Raw genomic sequence first — 9,723 nt, forward strand, 5'->3', positions numbered from 1 at the left:
TGTCGGTAGTGATCAAACCAACCTGCATGATAAAAATGTCAGTCTTTCACTACGGTAGTACGAGCCCAAAATGAAGCCAGACTAGGATGTGATGACCTTCGTCTTCAATCCGAAGTCTCCAACACGTGGATCACTATTGTGCTCATATTCTCGCCATTGTGTTTGCCGACTAGCTCGTGTATAGCAAGTACACATTCGCATAGTTCCAACCGGTTGTTCACTCAGTGAACCATGATGCCGAGAAGACCACAAGAATTCTCGGCGGTCCACGCATCAACCTTTAGGGAGACCCTGGGGACATCTGCCACTAAATGTACGAGCTTTCCCTTCATGGTCCCATATAGCTTACACGTTGCATCCTTTATTGCCTTCGAACCTGGCGGGTCAACTGTCGTCTATGCGGTGTATTTTCACATAATCTTGAACCCCACGTTGTCTACTATAGCCCGTGAGGAGTCCATGAGACAGACAAACTGCGATATAACCTCGTTAGTCTTCTCCAGCGTCTTCTTGACGGCACCACCTTGTCCGTACGCCTCAGTTATTGTATGTTGATCTAGATTAGTTCCCTTCATCTCGTGGTATATTCTGCTATAGCTGCACTCCAGATGCCTCCAGAAACTGTTCGTAGACCCGTTTTTTTGCCGCTTCAACCTATTGCGCAATGAGTCAACTTTTTGGAACGAGGATGCATGGACGTGTGACGGGTACGTGACGGATTTTTTGAAAATCTTCGGACGCATGATGTGACGGTGACGTGACGAACATTTCGTCATGTCACCGTTCGTCACGGCTCGTCATCCATCCCGTCACGTCCGGGCCGTCACGTCCTGGACGTGCCGTTCCCTACTGGTGGCTATCTTACCCTTTCCTGCTTCTCTTCTCTTTCTTTTCCTTAGTGGTTAGTTATTTTATCGCCAGGCATCTCATTTATTTGGAGTTCTCTTCTCAGAATCTACGCCCTATCTTCTGCGGGGTATTGTCTTTCTTTCACTCTTCTCACAGTCTATTTATTCTCCTCACTCCCCCACCTCATCTGCTCACTTTCTTTCCCCCTTGCTGCCTTGTTTGACTTGTTCTCCTTCCTTTTTCCTTTCACGCCGCCGCCTCTCCGGTTGCCTTTTTTTCTTCCTCTTATATCAACCCTTGACCAAGTTCAAGTTTTCATCGTGGGATCTTTCCAAGATTAGCCGCCTCACGGCCACAACCCCTATAAATCTATAGCAGATACCACGGAACCTGCAGAGCATCCAATCGTCGTCTCCATGTCCCCCATACGCATCTTGTCCGAGAGCATCGTCTATCCTTCTGAGAGGGCACCCGCCAGAGGCAAGTCCCGCTGCGAATTGTCTTTGTGAGACTTGGCCCTGCTCTCATTTCCGTACATCCAGTATGGGCACCTCTTCTCCTTCTCGTCAGGCGATCTCATGGAAAACATCGTCGAACACATCACGTCGTCTCTATCGATTGCGCTCTCACACTTTCGTCCCCTCGCCGGCCGCGTAGTCGTCGACAAGCACGAAAATAGCGGCGGAATCTCCGCCCACATCGACTGCGACGACCGCGGCGCCGCGTTCCGCCTCGCCGCCGCGGACGGTGTATACGTGGGCGACGAGCAGGCCAGGTCGGAAGACGTCCGTGCCTTTGTCGATGAATTGTTCCCATACAATGGCGCCATCAGCTACGACGGCGTTTCCCTTCATTTTCTTGCTGTCCAGCTGACGAAGCTCGAGGACGGCGTCTTCCTCAGCTGCTCCTTAAATCACGGCGTCGGCGATGGAACCGCCTTCTGGAACTTCTTCAACGCCTGGGCCGAGATCTCGCGTTCTCCAACTTCCCATCTTCGTCTAAGTTCCGAGCCGGTCCTGGAGAGGTGGTTTCCCGACGGTTTTACGCCGCCAATAAGGTTGCCCTTTGCCCACGAAGACGAGTTCATTGAGGGGATATCGGTGCCCCGCTGAAAGATAAATTCTTCCACTTCTCAGCGGCGGCCATCGCGCGGCTCAAGGCGGAGGCCAACGAAGAGTTGGGCACGGACAAGATCTCGTCCTTTCAGGCTCTCACGGCGTGCATGTGGCGGTGTATTTCCCGGGCGCGACGTATCTCCGAAAATGAGACGGTACACTGCGGGCTGGTGGCGGACGACCGGAGGCGACTGAGCCCCCCGCTGCCGGAGGCATACTTCGCTTGTTGTATTTCCCCCTTATCCGCCACGGCCAACGCCGGCGACCTTCTGAGCCGCGGCGTGGGCTGGGCTGCGGGATTGATCCACGATGCAGTGGGAAGCCATACAGTTGAGGCGATCAGGGAGAAGGGAAAAACGTGGATGGAGGCCCCGGTGGTGTACCCTTTATCGCTGATGGAAAACTTCTGCATGTTCATGGGAAGCTCACCGAGGTTTGACAAGTACGGGTGCGACTTTGGGTGAGCAAAGCCGGTGGCCGTGCGCAGCGGCAACGCAGAGAAGAATTACGAAGGGATGATTTTGGCTTATCCTGGCAGGGAAGGCGGCGGTAGCATGGACCTCGAGGTCAGCCTTTCGCCAGAAGCCATGGCCATCCTCGAATTGGATGCGGAATTCAATCGCGTTGCGGCATCGGATTGACTTCTTTTAGTGCATGGGTGATTAACTCTACGTTTTTATTCATGGGTGTATTTGCTACCGTTCGAATAAATAACCGGTTGTGAAATGATAGTGACTTATAGAGTTCTTTAATGGTTTATGATTTATGTTTTCTAGGATTTTAACGGATGACAAAGCACGTGTTAAATATTTTGATATAATAAAACATCACGAAAAATGACAAATGATCGTGATTTATGTTTTCTTGGATTTTACCGGTATTTGGAGAGACATTCATGGTTGACGTGCATGGAGATGCAGCCTAATAAATAGATTTTCAAGTAACTTTAATTCATTTCCATTCACACATGGGTATATAACTTCTACGTTTGGACAATTTAATTAATTTCCATTCACACATGAGATGCAGCCTAATAATTGTCGCTCTTTGTATATGAATTTCATTCTTCACTAAAAATATGCTTTTAGAGTTGTTATATTCCTTGAAGATTATTTCCTATGGGTAGATAATTTTGAGATATCAATACCTAATTATGAAAAAATATTTGTATTTTCCATTAAACTATCAACATTTTTCAAAAATATCTTTATCAGAGTTTTGATTTTCACTATCAAGAGAACAATACATTTATCTTTGTGACATCATGAAAGAATGATGCCTGATCTAAAAATTTTTTAGTAAAAATGACTATTGTATCATTGTGGTTCTCTACCTATACCATGAAATATACCAGAATTGTATAACTCACAATGATTATCCTGAAAAATCTACAGACAATTGATGAGTTTTGGACAAAAAATAATGATTGTGGAACTTTTATAATCACGGAACTGATTTTTTCATGGTCTTTTAATGCCAATATTGATCTCCACGCCCTGGTTTGAACACCTCAAAGACCAAATTTTCTTCTTGAAAAGCTGCCATTCAATTCTCTATGAATCTATCATTTACTTCATTAGTTCTGTCAAATTTTCAATAATAAATCTCATAGAGATACCCCCGAAAAATTGGTGCAAGAAATAAAACATTTTATTTAAATGTTGACGATTCATAAGTAAAATATACTTCATCTACATCTGAGAATTATTATTGAAAATTTGACAGAACTAATGAAGTAAATGATAGATTCATAGAGAATTGAATGTCAGCTTTTCAAGAAGAAAATGTGGTCTTTGAGGTGTTCAAACCAGGGCGTGGAGATCAATATTGGCATTAAAAGACCATGTTTAGTTTTATAATCTTGATGTTTAGTTTCATTGAATTGGAATTATGAAAGTAACATATGTCAAATTTGACACTGATTTACAGTTTTGTGATTTTGTATGTAGAATTAATTCAAAGCAAAACTCATGAGATCAATAAAATCAGAATTATAAGATGATGAAAATTCAGGATTTTTTATTTTTTGGTAGAACATTACATTAAGGATAAGTGGTTATGGAAGATTACTAATTATCATGATATAAAACATTTATTATTTTTGGGTTCTATGCCATGGTTCTAGTTAATAAATTTAGTGGCCCAGTAACAATTATTGGCCAATCTTATTAATAAACTATATCAACATATAGATTAATTAACTAAGGATCGATTTAACCCAATCGACAGGTTAAGTTTCTCGCCCGTGGTGTGCCAAGCTACATCTTGTGCTCTAGAAGATACCGAGTACTATTTGAACTCTCTCATGGAACCTTTATTGTCATCAGTTACCGTATATGTATAATCCATCATCCGTGTGATACTCTCAAACGACTTAGAGTATGGTTCATCCTCAAACCATTGTCCATCATTCGATTAGTACTGATGTGTAATGGGGATCATTGACATTCTCCAATATTCTCACTACCTTTGCAAGGGATTTTCTGCATCGTCTTCCTTGACTCAATCTCCTCTTATACCGAGGGCAGATGATCCCCTCTTGACCACTCAATCACCTCCACGAGCTTCTCACTACATCCAAGCTATGACTAGAGGCTTGTAAGTTGTAGTCAAAATGTAGCCACCCGTCCATGAGATGTCCTTGGTGTCTCATGTCAATGGATCACTTATACAACTGTGACATGAATCAACCTGATTGATGTTTAGATATAATAACATTTAGGGATTAATATAGATCAATTCAGTGAACTCTGTATCCAAACAGCACCCACTATATGTCCTTAGTGTTTCCACACCAATAACCACATGATCAACTATACTTATCGTATTAGTAGGATCAGTTAGTGTTATTTTCTCTGGATAATTCGATGTCCACCTCAACTATCCCGCGAATAGGAATAATTGGAAGACATTTTTAAAGACTAATGATCACTATATTATGATTTTTTATTTTTTCTGCTATGGATAGCTGACAAGCCTAAAAATGCGTGTAAATATGTCGTTGATTTGATGTTTAGACTTATACAATAAAATTTATAAATACCCTTAATCACTAAATATAGAATATATAGCAAGCAAGGGGTCGAACCACAGGGAGGCAGCAAGTAAGAATTTGTATCCAATTTCGATGAATTAATTACGAAATTAATAAATCTTAATTATGCTTAATCGTGTTTTTAATTAATCAAAATCAAGTAAAAAGACTTAATTTTTATTTTAAATATTTCGGTCAGAAAACTCAAGATAGAATTATTTCAATTATAAGATCAGATTAATTTGGATTATTAATTTATCAATTATTATAAAATTTTAAGATAATTGTTATTAATTAAAATTGGGAATTTAATAATCAAGAAAGGGATTTTAAAATTGGACTTCAAGATGAATGAATTTTCGAATCAAATTTTGTTTTTAGGTTTTTTATATATTAAGTTAGATTTCCAAATAATAAAAATTGAAATCTAGTGGGATAAACTAGACAAATTAACATAGAGAGAGAAAGTGAAGAATTTGGGGAAAATATGAAATCTGACTGATGTAACACGACCTGCCGGGATCGAGTGGCTCGTGATTACACCATAAGGAGTGGAGGGCAGTGCGGCGAAACGGCAGCATGGGGTGGACACTTCGATAGTGGTGATGGAGTGGACTCGACTTCAATCTGCTATCAGGCGACAAAGATAGGCATCGGCGGTGCGGAGCGGCGGCTGTATATCCTACTACGGCATGTACTTCACAGCGATAAACTAGCGGCGGCATGTCATCCGGCAATCGTCTCCCCTGAAGCTTCTCTAGGAGATCGGAGTGGCGGGTACGTGACGACGGACGGCGCAGCAGCATAAGGCGGGGTGGATGGGCTCGGAGGCAAGCGCGGTGGCGATGGACGGTGACAGCGGTGGTAAGGCGGCGGCGGTGGGCTTCCTGGCTAGGGCGCTAGCAGTAGTCGTTGGGCGCCAGAGTCGGCGGCGACGGCGGCGGAGGTAGGGCGTCTCGGCGTCTCGGCGGCGGCGGCGGCGCACTCTGGCGGTCTCTCCTCTGAGAGACGGAAGTAGGGGCGGCGGCGGCGGCGCGATCCGGCGTTGCTGATGCGAGTTCCGATCGACGGCGGTGCGACAGCGGCGGCAAGGCGGTGGCAGCTTCCTCTTCTCCCTTAAGGGACTCCTCCCTTCTCTTGGAGGTTTCCTCCTCTTCCAAGTAATCTGTCAAAACAAAGATAATTTCCGTAGTATCGAGGACAGTTGTAGCGCAGCTAGGTGTGGTGATGGGCTCGGAGGCGAGCGTAGTGACGAGGACAGTAGCGGCGCAGCTTTGCGCGTTGACGGACTCGAAGGCGAGCGCAGTATCGAGGACGGTAGCGCAACTGGGTGTGGTAACGGGCTCGGTGGCGAGCGTAGTATCGGGGATGATTGTAGTGCAGCTAGATGCAGCGATGGGCTTGGAGGCAAGCGTAGTGACGAGGACGGTAGCGGCGCAGCTTTGCGCGTTGACAGACTTAGAGGTGAGCGCACTATCGAGGATGGTGGTGCAAATGGGTGCAGTAACGGGCTCGGAGGCGAGCGTAGTGTCGAGGACGGCCGTCGAGGGCAGCGAGAGGCGGCCGAGGGCGGCGGTGTGTGTGGCTGAGAGTGGCGACGTGTGGCGGCCGAGGATGCCGGCGTGTGGCAACCGAGTACGGCGGCGTGCGCAGCCAAGGGTGGCGACGTGCGGCGGCCGAGGACGCCGGCTTGCGCGTTTAAGGCGGCGGTAGGTGACGGCCGTGTGTGGTGGCGGGCGACGGTCCCGTGCTCGGGCGGTGGCCCCGTGCTCGGGCGGCGGCCCCTTGCTCGGGCGGCGGCCCCTTGCTCGGGCGGCGGCCCCCTGCTCGGGTGGCGGCTCCATGCGAGGGTGGCGGCCCTGGGGGAGGGCGGCGGCCCCTCAACCTGGAATCCCGGCGGTGGCCGCCTAGGGTTACGTCGGCATGCCTGACGGAACAAGAGGGGGGGGGGCAGGGCGGAACGGGACAGGCGGCCAAAGTCGGCCCCGTTCCGTTTCGCCCTTCTCTCTCTCTCACCCTCTTTTCTTTCTTTCCTCTCACAAAGACGGAACGGGTTTTTCTTTTCAAAAAATTCAAGACTCTTTTTCTTACGATGGACACCCCTCCCCTGTTATAGGGGAAATATGGGCCATCTTCCTTAGAAAAAGAAAAGAAGGCCCAAAAGTTTAAAGGGAGGGCCCAATTAGGGAAAAAAGAAAACGGATACACGGGAACACAAAAGAAAACATAGACGAGATGCTTGTAAGGCTGGATGGTCCCCCATCACCAACCCAAAATGAAAAATCTAATGATGCAGAAATATTCAAAATTGATGTAGAATTAAAGATCAAAAACCAGATCTTCAATCAGAATCAAAATGCAGTGCTAATTTCATTCAAAACCACTTCTAGGGCATGTACATTTTGCCCATGCCTTGGCGTTTTAGAAACGTTCAAGAACAAGATTGAAAGACAAATCAGAGACTTACAAATTTGAGTGCAGAATCAAGAACTGTCGACTTCCAAAGCAACTCTTGTGTCCTTCCTGGCCAAATCCTTGAAGAGAGCTTCAAAAAGTGAATTTCGCCCTTTTCTAGAATCGGTTAGCTTAAAGATCCAACTGTAGGGAATGAAGAGGGGGAAAAGACAAACATGCCCTCAAAATTTCATCCCAATCAGACGGCTAGATCTCAAAATATCACCGTTTTACTAAGGGTTAATCCTAGCCGTTGGATTTAATTTATCTCTCCTCCAATAAGTTAGGAAATGGCGCTTCCTGATTGGCTGCCGCATTATTTCCTCGTTTTCCCACGTATTGGATTGCGATCTGACACGTGGTTGTCTGCGTCCGCCGCCCACAATCATAAGAAAATATTTGATCTTTTTAAACAACCAGGAAGAAGCCACGTCGCCCTTTTCTTATTTTATCTAAAAAAATCACAAAAGGACAAAATAAGCCGCAATATTTGACCACACGCGTCATCAGCGCCTGAAAAAATAATAATAATAAATTACAAGACTAGGTAAGCTTACCGCCGATTAATTTAAAATACGCGGCGTTGATTTCCGCGTGCATTTAATGCACGCGGCGAATCGACACCGCAAAAAAATATAAAAAACTTACCTGTTTGCACGTGCATGTCGGTTGCCGCGTGCATTAAATGCACGCGGCTAACCGATTCACGTGCAAAAAAAGGAACATGCATGTCGGTTGCCGCATGCATTTAATACACACAGCTAACCGACAAGGTATTAAAAAAATAATAAAGAAAACCTGCCGACACACCGATTCTTGTCTTTTTCATATATAATATATATATATGTATATATGTATATAAAAACGCATCCACGTATTTACCCAAATTTTGGGCGAATGATGTGGATGCCCTATAATATATATATATATATATATAGATATATATTATAAAAAATGCTAAATAAATAGCATATGTATTATTTGAATAACAAAAAAAATCATTTCTTGGCTAAATATTTGTCAGACAATTATATAAAAATATGAAAAAATTCCAGAAAAATTATGAGAGCCCTTACCAACCTTTAACCAAGTATTTAAAACCCTATAAAAAAAATTTTATTCAATGAAATGAGGTTAAATACCATGTAAAAATTGATAAAAATTAGAAATAATAGTAAAATCAAAGTGTAAGTGATTTATCTTCATTTTTATATGATAACATGCAAATATAGTCATTAAAACACATAAATATAATGTAAGATTCATCAATTAATCATGTTAATTTGCAAGTTATCAATATTGTGGGGGGTTTAGGATAACTTAGGTTAACTTTTGAACTTTTTATTTTGTTAACTTAGGTTAAATTATAATCCAGGATATACCTTGTTTATGTTTTAGAATTATGGAAGAGGGAAGGATAACATATCATATTTTTATATATCTCAGGGCTAATCCCTTACTCCTGTCCGGGGATATCCAACCGGAACTCTTAATCAATCCCTAACCAAGTGTGTATAGCCCTCCAAGCTAAATCAGCCGGGTAATATGAATACAAGGATATCTCCTATCTAGGAATTCAAATGAAGAGTCACCTCGAGCCCCCTTAGCCTCTAGAGGTACACAAGCATTCTTGTCTCCTTTTAGTTGTACCACCCAAGTCCTCTCAATCAGCCCAATTTGCCTTCACCCACGGATAAACTCATTTCCTTAATCGCACTAACCACCATAGAGTGTTGAATATTCACAATAATTCACGAAACAGTAATACTTGAAAGATAAATACAAATTATCAACATATAATTTTGACTTAAATGATCACTCGGTCACTACATGTAGATCTCAATCTCCAAGAGTTACTTTATGTCAATCAATTCATTCACTCTCCTCAGATTCATGTCACCTAAATTAGTTTATCCTAGATCTTTAAATCAATCAGAAAAATCAATGGTTTCCTTTAATCATCAAATGTTAATCTTTTCAAATCCCTCAACAACAGACCTTCATTATTGAAAATTTTGGCAGATTCTTGTTTGTATTTCAGAAATCTCTCACGTTTACCTGCCTATAAGTAATTTAATGTTTGATCGCATAAAAAACATTAAAAACCTGAACTGAAACCTGAAAGGATTTGAGCAAATCCTTTGGTATTCTTCCTTCTTCTTCCATGGTATATATGCCTTGACTTTCCTGCACTGTTAATTTGGCGCAAACAAAAAGAAACAAACATTCTATGATACAAGTGTGCACTGATCACTTACATTGAATCACGAT

General features: G+C 43.4%; 1 pseudogene; it reads left to right on the plus strand.

Moving 5' to 3' along the window:
- Window positions 1–1,188: 1,188 nt before the first annotated feature.
- LOC144703529 (putative acetyltransferase At3g50280) lies at window positions 1,189–2,690 on the plus strand (annotated as a pseudogene).
- Window positions 2,691–9,723: the final 7,033 nt, after the last annotated feature.

Source organism: Wolffia australiana, chromosome 5 (genome assembly GCF_029677425.1).
Source record: "Wolffia australiana isolate 7733 chromosome 5, ASM2967742v1".
NCBI lineage: Eukaryota > Viridiplantae > Streptophyta > Magnoliopsida > Alismatales > Araceae > Wolffia > Wolffia australiana.